The sequence below is a fragment of the Prosopis cineraria genome, unplaced genomic scaffold, assembly GCF_029017545.1.
Source record: "Prosopis cineraria cultivar Desert tree isolate PC_DT_omini unplaced genomic scaffold, ASM2901754v1 PC1, whole genome shotgun sequence".
NCBI lineage: Eukaryota > Viridiplantae > Streptophyta > Magnoliopsida > Fabales > Fabaceae > Prosopis > Prosopis cineraria.
This window is the reverse complement of record NW_026555332.1, coordinates 39,529,306-39,541,496: the sequence shown is the minus strand read 5'-3', so window position 1 is coordinate 39,541,496 and position 12,191 is coordinate 39,529,306.

Below are 12,191 nucleotides of genomic sequence, written 5' to 3'. Positions count from 1 at the left end.
CACTTTTTTCAATTTAATTTATTACTTTATAGTTCATACAATCGTCACTTAACGTTAACCAAAATATAATCATTATACAGTGATGACTTATACTCTCTTTTAAAATATAAAGTATTTTTAATCAAATTTCATCCCTCAATAATGTAGTTACTTGTCTTCAAACTAACCCTATATTTTTATATTTTTTTATTTAATAAGATGTTTCATTCTAAAATAAATATAAAGTGATATATTCAATAGAGGTACTTTAAAAAAATAATGATTACACTTTAAAAGATTAAAAATACATTACATTTTTTAACAATCAATCCTTCAAAAAATGACTTATATTTTTCAATAGAAGAAGTGTGTCTTTAGTCATTTTTGGGCAAGAAATTTCTTCATTCATGTAATAGTTCTTTGTTTGAGATAAAAATTATTAAAAAACACAACTTTGAGTACCTGCTTGCATTTTACTATAAATTTCTATATTTTTTTTATTTTAAGTCCTTATATTTTTTGTTTTTCGATGTTGTAATTCTCTTTAAAATCCCTACACTTTGTTCATGTAGAGACCTAAAATATTAAAAAAAATGTAGAATCTAGAACAATGAAAAAATAGTGTAAAGACCTATAACAAAATATGAACAAAATGTAGTGACCTAAAGTTATGTTTTTTTAAAATTATTTCTTATATTTTTATGCCATACCAGTTTATGAGACAGACTTAAATATTTTAATTTTTTGTCAATTTTACAAAGAAATGAATGAAGATTATGTAACTTTTTCTTTGAAGTAATCCCTTGGCCGGTGTTAAATGTAAAATCTAATTAATTAATTCACAAAGATTATTTACTCTATGATATGTAAAACTATGTGTCATTTTCTCTGAAATACCACTCTTTTAATGAGTGTATTAAGTAGGAGATCTGACGAAAAAAATGGTTGAAAAAATGTGAAACTAATAAAGGTAACGTGAGAAAAATATTAAATGAAAAAAATAAAAAAAGATTGAAGTCTTACTTGTAAAATTAAAACATATATATTCATCAATTAATTCTTATATTTATGACCAGAAAGAGTAATTATTGTTCATTCAAAATAATTTAGTTTTATTATTTGTTGGCAAAATGTCATGTTATTTAAATGAATTTCCATATATTTGTATTTACTTTTGAAATGACAAAACACTAAAAATCATGCAAACGTGACAATACTTGAACCCCTTACAGTGCCACTGACACTGCCTGTTCACAATTTTTCAACCAAAAGTTTTCCTGAGAAAACGGGAAAGGAGCGGAATATCAGGTCCACATTAAAGAAATTTAAAAAAAATTTTAATTATATAAGCAGGTGTGTTATATATTTTAATAAATTAATTTTTTAATAAAAAAATAATGACCTAATGATAAAGTAATATTAAAGTTAAATCTAAATTTATTCAGTCGGTGGGCTCTTCTGGTGGATCACCTGTGACGGGGGCGTCACGGATTGGTTGGGAGAGTTGTCAGGTCCCACATATGAGGGATTTGAAGAGGATCCTAACTATATAAACGGGTGCGCTACACACCTTAATGAGCTAGTGTTTTGAAGAGAGAGTAATAGTCCTGTGATAAGAAGGAGATATGAATTTTTATATAATAATATTAAATTAAGCAAGTAATTTAATATTTATTATATTTTATATTATACTCAATTTATTATATTTTTTAATAATATTTTATTTTAAGTTATTAAAAAAAATATATTATTGTATATTAATAATAATTTTTTATAAATATTTAAATTTTTAATAATAAATTTTTTATATATTAATGTTAATTGTCAATATTCTCAAATTTTTAAAAATTTATTCTATATTTTTTAAAATATAATATTTTTTTAAATAGTGAACCAATTTTTTCTCTAAACAATCGTCCATATACATGTCAAAAATAGCTGGAGTACATATATATATATATATATATATTATGAAACTCCATTAAAATAAAATAAATACATCCAGCTAAAGGAAATTCCTTAAAATAAAAATACGATTTCCTTAAAAAATTTCTTTATTTTTCAAATTTATTTTCCTTTAATTAATTTATTTATCCAGAATACCGTTACTATTTTCAAGAAATTTCAGTCTTGGACAAAAAATGACACTTATCAAACTCTAACAGGAACAATTCAAACAATAGTATCGGATAAATATTATTCAAGAAAGAGAAGAAAAGCAAAAAAAAAATTGTTAAGATCTTATCCGGAATAATATTTTATTTTTAAACATTTTAAAAATTGATATTTTTTTCAATGAATAGAACTATGTAATTGGAATTTGAGCTTCTAAATTTAATTACCATCGCAGGTATGATATAATTTATCTATGGCCGCTACTTCACAGGTGATAGGATAAGATGGACAAATATCACTTATTAACTGTAAATTGTATTTTTAAACATAAATCTGATATAACTAAAAAACGAGGCCTTGAGAGACAGGGTCTACATATAATTAATGTATTTATAACTAATTTCCTAAGGAAATGATATACATATACATATATATATATATATGGCCGTCATTTGTTTATAACTCGCTTTCATCTTGCTATCCGAAATGTCTGGGTCTCGGATGAAATTAAACTTGAGGTTGGAATTGAAAACTACAGTTGTAGGCAAAAATAATGAACGTAAGGAGGTAGCGTTATACGTGGCTCCTACATAATGCCTTAGAATTATTAGAATATTATTGGGAGTACGCTCCTAGATAATTTGTACGAAAATAAGGTTTCTTTAATTACCACCTAAAAATATATTACCTTTTTACAAACGAATAATAAAATTTAAATTATATTATATATAATATCATCGTATTTATAGTTTTATTTTAAGAATACGAACATTAAATTAATTTTTTATTTTGTATATCTCCTGATTATCTGATAATAAGTAATGTTGCCAACCTTAGATGAAAATAGCAGCAGCCAAATCCAAAAATGTTATTTAAAAAAAAATATGAGCATAATATATACACGGCGAAAATTATTCTGCGGGCAGGACACGTTTCTTCTAATTAAAGGCCTTGGTGCGTGGATAGGGATGTAAAGTCTATCGTTTTACTTTTCATCATTCAGAGGATGAGAACGTCAGTTCTGAATTTTCTTTTTCTGCTAATATCCGCTATCCATATATTTAATTCAGAAAGCGAAATTCAACTCTCTAAAATGTCATTTCAAGGTACATTAATAATAATAACTCAGAAATAAATGATGATTTGATCAAGTGGAAGAGATTTAATTCTTCACAAGTGACATGTTTAATTCCAATCACCCATGTATAGTAATCCTTTAAATTGGATTTCTTTTTAGTGCATATGTTTAACATGTGAAGAGAATAGCAAGCATATTTTATACATTAGACCTATTTTTAAAATACAAGTTTAATTCCAATCACCCATGTATAGTAATCCTTTAAATTGGATTTCTTTTTAGTGCATATGTTTAACATGTGAAGAGAATAGCAAGCATATTTTATACATTAGACCTATTTTAAAATACAGAGATAAAAAGCAATTATTATAATTAGATCAGATCTTGAACTGATCAAGATACTAACTACTAGTTCACTAATTATGATAATTAGATTGGTCTTGATTAAAAATAAAATTAAAAAAATATATGAAAAATAAAATATTTCAAACATACTTAAACATATCTTTATAATACATATGCATACCAATCAATGAGGGATAACTCATATAAAACCAATCCAAAGAACACAATTTATTGGCAGGCCCAACAGAGTCTAATATTTTTCTAAAGTCTAAAGCCTCAAGTGCAATTATTTTCAAAGGTGAAAGCTTGATATAGATTCTTGTGAATAAAGAATTTTTGTTGTAAATATTGAACTTTTCTTGTTATTTATGAACCTTTAGTTAATTTTATTTGATTAACTTGTAAAATTTTTCAAGTGTAAGGGTAAACTCAGATGAATTTTTGTAAATATATGGACTTTTGTGCAAATAATGGACAATTTTCTTGTTTTTCACGAGCTACATGAACTCCTGTGAATAAACGAAATTCTTATTACAAATAAGTGGACTTTTTTTTTTATTATTTGTGAATTTTTTTGCTGTTAATTTTCTTTGAAACACATCTTCTCAGTCATTATGAGTAGTCCAACGATATTTTCACCTTTAAAATATATAATATATTTGAAGTCGTTGAGCCTAGAGAGAAATATCATAACCTATAGACTTACAAATAATTAAATTCCTTGGGTGAGCCTTACATGATGAGATTTCTCCCAATTTATGTTCAGTTGTACCGTGGCTGTAGCAAACTATTTACTGTTCATTACAAACAAATAAAAATTGATTGAAAAAGAGAATTGACGGGATATGAATAGGGAATTGAAAAGTCAAGAGAAGAGAAGAGAAGGGGATAGTTTGAAAAAGAAGGGAGAGTAATTGACGGGAAGGCGAGAATATTTGAAAAGCAATATGGCATAGGGGAGGCACGAAGAAGAGCGTGTCAGGGCTAGTTGGCATCTGACGCTCCCATTCCATGCCCGTGCCGGCTTAAGCCTCTCAGCCCTTTGAAAATCGATTTCAATTCAATCTTCCACCTACCTTACCAACTAATATTAATATTTATTATTATTAATTCTAACTGTTCATTTTCTTCCTTTGATTCACTCTAATTCCTACCTTTATATTCCTTTCTCCTACCCACTGTTTTTCATGTCATTTTTATATATTTCATCCTTTTATTTAATTAATCGTATTTAACTCTGCCTACATGTAAATAATAAAATAATTGGACGCCGTTTGCTTACACCTCCAACTAATTCTTTCTTCTTTCATAAATATCAATGTTATATAATAAACTATCCTTCTTTATATGCTGGGCATAGTACCCAAATCATCGCCTTTATTATCTTTGACTGGTCAAATGGATTCACTGAAGCCATATACATGCATGCATATATGCATGCGCCTGCACATATACATATTTATATGTATACAGAAGATACGATTTCAGTTTCATATATTTATTATAATTATGCGTTCAATAAAATAATAACTAGTCCAATATTTAAAAGTTATATACATTGACGGACCATAAACTTTAGTAAATGGGGCAACATATCAATACTCCCCATCTCTTATGGAAGTATTAGGACTGATATATTAATTAAAAATTGGGATCTATAATATATATATATATATAAGCAAATGGAATTTTCCTTGTGGGGGCACTGTATCTGGCTCTCAATAATATTTAATAAATTATGATTACTATGAGAAAGATGATTATTGCATAATAAAGACTGTTCCTAGGAATCCATAAGCAAAATTGAGGCAAATTTAATATTATACTTCATATATATATCATCCGGTCTCTTGTATATATAAAACCATAACTAACTTTTTTTTTTTTTGGATCTCAAATATAAGCAAATCCATTTTTTACCTGCCAATTCTACCCATTTAAAAGTGCATTTATTAGAGGCTTCTTACCCCTCACTTTATAACGTTGGAAATATCTGCAGGAAAGGATCATCATCATCGAGTTGGGAATTGAATATATAATTCAAGCATTAATAATAGTCACACTTAGGGGGAAAAATTCAATCTCAGATATAATTACGAAAGCCATGTGATAACCGTTTAAACTTTATGAAGCAGTTATCTTTTGCTTATATAGAAGGATAAAAGGAGCTTGACCTTGAACAAATAAGATACTATTTCTATCCGAAATATGAAAAATTTTATTCAAAATTGTTTTTAATGTACTCTTTATTTTTATTTACCTTTTAAATACATTACTTGCTAAACGATTTGCCCGTTCATTACACTCTTCCCACTCAGTCTCATTCTTTTTTTTTTTTTGGCTACTCAGTATAAGAAAAAAAAAAAATAAACTATATAAGTTTAATATTTACATTCTAGCGCTGCTTCAAGAAGCACGCATGTATACCTCTCTTATATTATTCTTTTATTGCTTATAATAATAACTCGCCCTGATGAAGATAATAATGAAAGTGATTAGTGAGATACGAAGTGATAACACTCTTGAGAATTATTATTTAATTAAGTAGGATGGACTAAAAATTTAAAAAAGAAAGATTAGCAGATGCTAAAATAATATTGGCAAAGACTAATGTTATAATGTCACGATCACCTTTGCCAATGTCTCCTTTTCATCTCAATGGCTCCAAGCGTATTGCAATTGCTGTTAGCATTAAATATTTTGCCTGTCCTTTCTGACGAAATAATTTCACTGTGCATGCACTGATATGTATTTTTCAATAATTCCATTTATTTTTTTTAAATAATACTTTTTTTATTAATTTAAAATACTACTAATAATAAATTAATCGCAGAGCGAGGGATTCTTTATCCATTAATTATTCACCTCTTAGCTTTAAATTATTATGATTAAGTCGCTGTAGCTAGCATTTATGAACTTATATATAAATTTTAGGGCACTTTTTCACTTTTGTTTTGGATAATGACTTTTCATCACTTCTAAGTTTTAACTTTCCCCACACTTTTTTATTAGCATGTCGGTCCTTTAGACCCCCTCGAAGATCAAATGACACGTCGCACATCTGGACAATCGTCTCATGATTAATTAATGTCTGAACAAAGTTTTGGTGATCTTCTCAAAGTTCATTGAATTAATTTTGATTGTGATTAAAATAAATCATATTTTATTTTTAACGATTATTTATTTTATCTAATGTGGTATTTTATTTTTTACAAATTATAATAATTATTATTATCTTGGATAAATTATATTTACGCTGCAAGAATAAAATCGCAAATCTTTTTTTTTTTCCTTGACATTGTAAAGAATTTTTTACTGGCCTTGGTTGAAAATCAAAGATAGTAATATTTTGTTTGAAAAGTAAAATTATTATATTGAGAATGGACAGATGATATTTTACAAGAGCGTGCATCGTCACTTTTTTTCTTGGCCAGATGGATACTACTACTTTTTTTCATTTAAAAATATAAAATATTTTTAATTAAATTTTATTTTTTTAACAAAGTAATATTATTTATTTTTAAATTAATCTTATTTTTTATATTTATCTTTAGTAAATGTCATATAATAATATAAAGTCATTATCAAGGGATACTTTTAAAAAAAGGAATGATTACACTTCAAAAGACTAAAAATACTTTACATTTTTAAATATTCAACTCCTCAAAAATATCTTACATTTTTGAATGGAGGGAGTATATATTAAAAAAGATTCACCTAATTTACTGTTTTAAGAGAACAATTAACATATTAATATAGTTTAAAATTTAAAATCTGATATAGTTTGTTCTTAATATTTTAAGCTCTGCACGATATACGGATAACCTGGCAATTAATAACGTTGAATAATTAATATTAAACTCATGTGATAAGATTGAGTGGGGTAGATAGAAGGTTTAAATCGTAATGCAAAGTGACAAATAGCATTCAACAATTGTTGGGAAAAATAATATTCACACACGTCAGCCAAACGACTTGCCAAGCCATCGATACAGAATGTTAACACGTACAACTACACGCTACACGCTACATAAATATGACAAATAGATAAGGAAAATGTCAGGTAGAGCCCATGAACCAAGATAATAAAAAACAAGAGGACTTTAAATTTTTAAAATTTCACTAAAATTTATATAATTTTTTTTATATTTATGGCGGAAATAATAAAATTATATTAATGTAAATAAATAATATAAATAATTTATTCATTTTCATACAGTATGTTGTTTATTTATTTATTTAATATTATTTGTTTTTTTACTTCACTTATTTATGAGTTTACTTTTATTTGATTTCATTTCAAAGTCACAAACAAATAAAGTAAAAAAATAAATAACATTTTATGAGTAAATGAGCAACATGCAGTATGAGAACAAACAAGTCGTTTTATCATAAAATTAACACTTAAAAAATAAAATCAAGTGAAATTAGAAGTTATAAACAGGTGAATAAAAAAAAATTATAAATAAATAAACAAGTCAATAAAACCCTAAGCAGAGACAAGACAAAAAATTTCATTTAAGTCTTGGAAATAAATTAAAATAAAACATAAAGAAATCAAAGTTGAAGCAAAAGGAAGAACAACGAACAAATTAAACCATTTATTTGTCTGAAACCTATATATAATAATTTTCCCATCGTTGGTACGTAGGCCCATCTTTTTCGTAGGATGCACCCTCTAATCAAACATTTGTGTATTGACTTTAATTTGTACAGAGTCAGAAAGACAGAAAGGAGATATAGGATCTCGTTTCTCCACCTCCTCTCTATTTGGGTTATTAAGTAAAGCCTGATTAATAACTTTAATTGAGGCGTTTTAATTGGTAACTTTCGTTTTAGTGATAAGTCGGAAAAATAATAAATTAAATTATCCGAGTCCCCACCACATGACGAGGGATCATCAAGCTCCATCGCACTGATAAGGTTTCTTCTGATAAGATCTCATGGTGGGAGTGGGAATTAAATTATATGCTGTTGTTTAGTGAAATAATAATGACTGTATAAGACAAATGAGCTTTAGGTTTACAGCATTAATTTGTGTTGCCCATGATTTCTCTTCATAACATGCTATTAACTAATCTTCATATTTCTTCACTTCAAAGCTAGATTCCGCCAGTATACTCCATTACTTATACTATTGTGTGAATCCTTAAACAATTTGAGAAAAGTGGGGTTTGGGGAGGGGGCTTCATGGAATTATAAAACATACATAAATTAAAGTTTCAAAAATTACGAGATCCAGTTTATAGCTAGACAGGGACAAGCATTAGTGGGATTTAACCCCACTTAGCTAATGTATCCAAAATTAAAGCAACTATGTCTTGTCAATCTGGTTGAGACAAAACCATATATATGTTGGGCAGCCCACACCCAGAAAAGGGGCTCTATGCATCATGATGTGCAAGACGAAATGGATTTCCAATTCTGTACTACTTGACTTTGACAGATCATTGAGGAGCGGTAAAATGCTTGAGAGTGGGAAAAAGATCCATCACCAAATGGCCTAATCATTGCCTAATTAAAAAGGTTTGTTTTCACTAATTCACTTGCTTAACATGGCGGTGACTTGGGCTAGGCCATTGTAATGAAAAGGCCGACGAGTTAAATGCCACGTGCCAATAGATTTTTAACATACACGGTAATAATAAGATTTTTTTTTTTTCAAACCAAACGATAAGGTCGGTTCTTCAAATTTTTATTCCCTGAAAGTTTCATATAATTTTTAATTTTCACTTTATAATTTAAGAATAACATTAATTTTATGATTATTTTTTAATTTCTATTAATTATACATGCATTATCTATCTTGATATACTTCGATGAATATACATCGTCATAAGTTGCATGGCCATGGCGTAAAAAAATAGAGTATTAGTTTTATTTTGCCATTTATATATTTAACACAATATTGAATTAGCTATATCGATTAAAAAAATAAACATACCAACAAACATTTAATGATAGAGATTAAATTAAAATAAAAACTTTTAAAAGAGCAGAATCCGATTACAAAATTGAAACTATAGAAATCATATAAAAAAATAAAAAAATGTAAAAACTATAACAGGATAATTTAACCTGATAAGAATCAGGATACTAGATTTTGTGTGCTGATTTTATTTTTATTTTTTTATTTTTTTGTTTCGCCCCCCTTGAAAACGACGTATAAGTTGGAGATAAATGCAAAGGTTATTGAAATGGGATATACGTTTTCCATTTCAAATTATCGTGATTGTTCTGGAGATAAAAAGTTGGAACCCCCTCATTGGTGCAACTAGCTTTGCGTCTAAACAGCATGCTGGCAACACGAAAAAACTTCGCTTTGCAAAGAACGTGTCATTTGCTGATAAGTTTTTCACCAATAATAGTTGCAGCCCAATGCTCACAAATCATCCCAAGACCCAAGTCCATCATCTCTGTATCGTCATATATATATAATATATATATATATATATATATAAGGAATACATTCAGCGAAAGAGTAATACTTAAAACAATCTATAACATTAAAAGCCCTCACGATCTCGTTCAATACGACGTCCCTAGTGTTTCGTCTACTTGTTCCATGCGTATTTGTCTTTACTTGATTGCACACAAGTCGTATGTTTGTGTCAATATATATATATATATATATATATATACGGTGAGGGTTGGCATAGGAGATTGTGTGATCAAGTCAAGAATATGAAAGATTTGGATTTGGTGAATGGTTTCAATCAATCCCTTCAATGAATATCTCATGTATCAAGATAACATCATTTGATTTAATTATAATAATTATAAAAAATTTCATCATATAATATTTAAAAAATACTGAATCTCATACTTTTGAAATGACCTTAATTGTGAGAGTACTCCTTTGATGATGACTGAGGATTGCTTTAATTTTTAATTAAAATATATCTTGATAATTTTTAATATCGATAAAATTTAAAATTATAATTAATACACTCATATTAAAAAATACTGAATCTCATACTTTTGAAGGAACCTTAATTGTGAGAGTACTCCTTTGATGATGACTGAGGATTGCTTTAAATTTTAATTAAAAATATATCTTGATAATTTTTAAATATCAATAAAATTTAAAATTATAATTAATACACTCAAGTGAGTGAAAAACCACTCAGTAAATCTAAAGGTGGGAAGAAAAGGTGGTACAGTATTCTCTCCTCAGAAATGGAAGATGAATTCGTTTTACACTTTGTCAGGTCTTCTTTTTTGACCATTATATCATTTATATATTGCCATAGCAAGGGTGTAAAGTAAAGGGAAAACCACTTGGAGGTGCTTTCTGATAAATGCTCGTCTCAATAATGCCGACCTATCCCTAAGCTTTTGTCCTGATCTATTGGCTCACACACACACCATTATATATAATATATATATGCGTTTCTTAATTACAGTCTCTCGTTTTCACAGCTCACAGAGTCTATTAAGAAGGCAATCAGTGAGTGCTGTTTCTGATAAGATCGAGCATGCATGAGCACTCCTCTGATCGTTGTCGCACAGCATCTCTCTCCTTTTTCATTTCCACTCACCGTCTTAGTGGTAGCTATAGGATGGGGGAGTAAGTATATAGCAGGAAAAAGTAATCCCGCCAGCACTAAATGAATTTGTTGGAGCAATTTCCGAGATTACAAGAAAGGATAATAATGCTTTTTACTCCTTCAAGTTAGTGATCACAGTTATCACTTATCAATTTAATTTCTCAAATTTAATTATTATTAATGTAGTTCCTTATATAATATATATATATATATATATATTTAAATGATTGGATACGTTAGCCTTTTAAAGTGTGTCTGGTTTGAGGGGAGGAAAATAATTATGTATAAACAATTTTTGTCTTATTTTATTAGGGTTTGGTGTAGATATTAAGTTGTAATCTTGAGTTGGAAGGCATATCGACGAAGAAAGGCTTAGCTTGAAAATATTCTTGGAAAGGGTCGAAGGCCCTCTTGAGGAGAAGTATGCTACTTGTATGCTACTTGTGGTGCTGGTTTAAAATTATTCACTGAAACTGTTGGTAGAATTGTTCCCGCTGGGTTGCTTCTCACACACACACACACACAAAGAGAGCGAGAGAGAGAGTGTTAGGGCTTGTTTGAATCTTAATTGGCTATGATTGATTATATATAAAAATAATTGATTAATATGATTGATTTTAATTAAACTGATTGTGTTATAACACAATATATATTTGGATATTGAAATTAATTTCAACTATACAAATTATCATAAAGGATATTATTTTTTAAAATTAAATTATTAATGAAGTTATATTTAATATTATTAAATTTGTTAAACTTTATTTAAGAAGTATAATATATTTTTTAATAGTAAAATTGAATCCATAAGTAATTTTCCATAACTTATTTCAAAATGTGATTTTGGCTCAATAATTAATTCTTAAATGTTTTGCATGTTTGAATAACTTTAACCAAAAAATAAATTTTGCCCAAAAAATAAATTTTTTGGACCATCCAAATAGGCAGTTAGTTGTTTAGCAAGGATTGATATTGGTTGTGATTTTAATTATGGGAATTGAAAGCCATCCTGGAAGGACATTAATTACTTGGTATAATTAAGATATTGGAGAAGTATATTTGCGTCTTTTGAATTTATCACGGTGGCCAAAAATGCACTGAAGTTAGATACCACATATCAAGTT